This window comes from Carassius carassius, chromosome 7 (genome assembly GCF_963082965.1).
Source record: "Carassius carassius chromosome 7, fCarCar2.1, whole genome shotgun sequence".
Lineage (NCBI taxonomy): Eukaryota > Metazoa > Chordata > Actinopteri > Cypriniformes > Cyprinidae > Carassius > Carassius carassius.
The window spans coordinates 24160119-24164540 of record NC_081761.1 but is presented as its reverse complement, the minus strand read 5'-3'; positions in this window follow the sequence as shown (position 1 = coordinate 24164540).

Sequence of the window (4422 nt, the reverse complement as noted above, 5' to 3'; positions counted from 1 at the left end):
TGAAGTAGTTAAGATTGCATTTATGAGTTGCCTCCTTCTACAAACTTTGACACCAGAATAGAGACCATCAGCTATTTAATTCATGACAGTTAAAACAACTTCATGCTCAACAATATTACAATAAATTATAATAAAATGTTTTACTCATCTAAAATGTGTTGTCACTGACAAATGCGTCTTATTTAATTTTTTCTATTATTTACTAAACTTTTTGTATTGCCTCCAGTTGCAAATTTCCAGGTGCACACTGAAACACCTCAAACCATGTGTGCTGTGTGATAAAAGACAGGAATTAGTTGTCACTTCAGAAAATCAAACACCTGAACATCAGAAGTCCTTGAACCGACATGTTTATAAAAACAAGAGGAAGAGGAATGTGAGGAAGTAGTAGGCGATGTATAGTGAGGGCATCTATGCTGCCTTGAGGATAATACCTTCTTAGAGAGACCTTCACAGTATTTCAATCAAAATCATGACTAGAACATAATAGAATAATTGACAATGGGTCTTTGCGTTGTGTGTAACCTCTGGTGTGTATTATTTTCTAATTCATACCAGAGTCTATTATTCTGCTTATACTACAGTTACAGTACCAGACCTCAAGACATTGTTCATACATCGGATTTCAAGACATTTGTCAGGTTTAAAATATTCATGTGTGTATGTCTAATTTCTTGCGCATCTCATCTAATTCCATTGCCAATTCCAAAATAGAATTTTAGACAAGGAGGTTTGAGTCATTGATAGCAGACTTATGAAGTTATTCATGTAATAAGAATACAGTAAGTTTATTTGCTTCAAAAACAGTGCTGTTATTACCTTGCTAGTGACAAATATATTGTAGCTTTTAAGATGATAAATTATTTTACTGCTAAAATCATCATAGCAACACTGACAACACATTTCTGTGCAAGCATGTGCCCATACTGTACATGTGCTCACTTGTAAAGGAGAGCGCACAGGAGAAAGAGAAAATGTGCTTTCTGTACATAATAAAATACATTTTGAGTTATTGTTATTTTTGTCCGATTGTTTACTATTGTTTACTATATTTATTTGGTTGGTCAGTGTCATTGTTGATTTTAGCTCTTTTGCTGTTGTATTCTGTAACGACCTTTTAAGTAACTGAAATAATTTGGAAAAGTAATAATGAACTGTAATGAAGTCAATACCTGCCTGAAACTACTTTAGACATGCATTTCCCTGAAAGTAATTGGACATTTTAGAACTTTTGTCTAAAATAAAAAAAACAAAATAAAAAATTCTATAAAATAATCTTGTATATGAAATAGAAAAATAATAATAATAATAAAGAGAAGACCCAACAGAGACTGACAAGTCTGCAGCACACCAACGTAACAGTACTTGTGGTCAGCTGATGGACACAGTGGTGTGTGATCGGGAGAAAGGGAGGAGACTGAGGAAAGGTATCGCAAGAATGCTGACGTGACCACAGCACAAGAGGAATGGTGCCACTGGGCAGGCCAGGCAAAAAGCCACCCCTCTCCCAGCTCACTCTGTGCTTGATCCAGAGGAGTAAATTATCCTAGGATCCTCTATTTATACAGTGTGTATATTTTCAGCGGTGGATGATTGGGATGCTGCAATGTGCGAAAGCAATGTGAAAACGTTGCTGTCCTTTCTGGGAAAGAGTTATTCTGAGGCAGAGAAAGTTTTGACTGATGCTGGCAAAGCTGAAAAGCATAACTACCATGGGTTTGAGGGCTTGGTCATCTGAACCTGCCCTGAACTAACCCAAGAAAAGTTTTGGATGAAAAATCCATTTTTATTTCAGAAGGCTGGTCCCAATAGTATTATATTACTCTTCTCTGATGAATCTTCCATATACAGTATTAATCAACCTGTCCTCCAACCAATACGCTCTTATAGGTCGTTTGTCCTAATCCCTGAAATACGACCCATCAGAGTGTATACTACAATTGTGCCCCTATCGGCAAAAGGTCGTTTTCATATTAATGTTTTGTACTCTTTTATTTGCACTCTGATTTGCGTTTCATGTAGCTCAGTTGGTAGATTATTGCGTTAAACCTTGATATGTAATCATGCTATCATGGGTTTGATCCCAGAGAACAGACGTGCACGTAAATTGTATATGCTCAATAAATCATAATTTAGCATGATTTCTGTGAGGGTTAGGTTTAGGGGTGGGGTTAGGTGTGGTCATTCGAACGAATATGCCACTTAGTAAAATATGTACGAATTACTGTGAGATCGGTGTAAAAAGTCCACACATGCATATTGATTGGTAATGACGTTATACGTCATTTCATGACGACAGACGCAACGCGATACTGTCATTATTTTTACGCCCGCTAGAGGCCGCTTAACTTTAAAACGGAAATATAGATCATAATAAGGTGCTTGCACAAAACTACCTATATGGTCATTTTTTTGTTGAAGGACAGGCTCGTATTAATATAATTACACAATGCACAGCAAATCCTGACATTCCCTCAGGATCCCAATTATAAAAGACGTCCTAAAGGTTGCCTGCTTTGCTTTAAAGTGACAGAATTTATATGCAAGTGCTGACTGATTAGCATGTGGCTGTTGACATACTTGTTGACAATATTTTCACTTTATTGAGGGACATGTAGAGGCATCCTTCCTGTGGCCAACCATGACTGTATTGACATAGTACATAGTAGTGTGTTGTCTGTTAGCATTCTTGACCTATACTATAGCTGAAAATGTGAAGGGTTGAGCGCTGGTAGCGGCTTATGTCTGTAATCTATGTATCCTGAGACAGTGATGCATGGTCACATCTGCTGTGTACAGCTGGATACAGCCATATGTTAACATGGCTATATGTCAGATTTAAGGCTGGAAGATGTTCAACTAAGATAAGAATACCGGACCTGTGAATGGTACTGTCAGTAATGAATAATGTGACTTTGTTTCTAAACAAATTATGTTTTTATGTAGTCTAGTGGCTATATGTATATGGTTCACTTTTTCTGTGTGGAGATGTCGGGTTTCTATAAAAATTTTGGTAAATTGCTTTTCAAAAAGTGTTGTTTTATGGCCCTAGATCAGTAGGTTCTTTATTCTTTTGATGTCAGAAAACTGACTGGTAGGAACAACAGTACTTACTTTTAACTTAATCTGACAAAGCTTACATTTATAGCAACCTGTCCTCCAACCAATACGCTCGTATAGGTCGTTTGTCCAAATCCCTGAAATACGACCCATCAGAGCGTATACTACAATTGCGCCCCTATCGGCAAAAGGTTGTTTTCATATTAATGTTTTGTACTCTTTTATTTGCACTCTGATTTGCGTTTCGTGTAGCTCAGTTGGTAGATTATTGGGTTATACCTTGATATGTTATCATGCTATCATGGGTTCGATCCCAGGGAACGTACGTGCACGAAAGTGTATATGCTCAATAAATCATAATTTAGCATGATTTCTGTGAGGGTTAGGTTTAGGGGTGGGGTTAGGTGTGGTCATTCGAACGAATAAGCCACTTAGTAAAATATGTAGGAAATACTGTGAGATCGGTGTAAAAAGCCCACGCATTTCATTTAAATAAACGTGCGTTTTGATTGGTAATGACGTTATACGTCATTTCATGACGACAGACGCAACGCTATACTGTTATTATTTTTAGGCCCGCTAGAGGGCGCTTAACTTTAAAACGTAAATATAGGTCGTAAAAGGTGCTTGCACAAACGACCTATATGGTCGTTTTTGGTTGGAGGATTGATTCATTTATAGCTAGTACTGTTCTGGTTGGCTTCCATATAACAACTGGTACTACACTAACTGTCCACTTTAGGTGCTTGAATGTGCATTGGTTATAAGTGCACCAAAAGTTATTTTAGCAAAGTAACAAAATAGAAACAGACTCATCAAGCACCCGTGGCATGCTGGTTATTCGGCAAATGCTAACAGGAGTTTTTCACAAGCGTTGCTAAGAGTGGCATATTGTTGTCCCAAATACGTATCCGAATAAACAGAGTGCCCTTTATTTTTGGTTCATTTTATTAAAGGCATCAAACAATCCATTAGTGGAACGCTAGTACAATTTGCATTGTTCAATTCTGTGTATATTTACTCACCATGAAGATTTACGACCTTTGCATTCTCCAAGGAATTTCTGGTTCACAATGTGCTGAAAGGTCTGGATCACAGTAAATTTAAACTCATAAATTCAAGCTTTGGTAGTATTTAAAAAAAAACTTCTATCCATCTGAACCTAGTGAGGGTCACTGGGGCAGAGGAAAATCTAAATGCTAATTCTATTCATCTCAAGCCAAACAAGATGTTAAACTTTCAGTATTAGTAAACTCTAAACATGAAATTTGATTAAATAAAGTGTTAAGAAAGTCCAAATATAAAATTTTAGATCTACCAATACAATTATAAATTACATTAACCTTGATTAATAAATGTAAA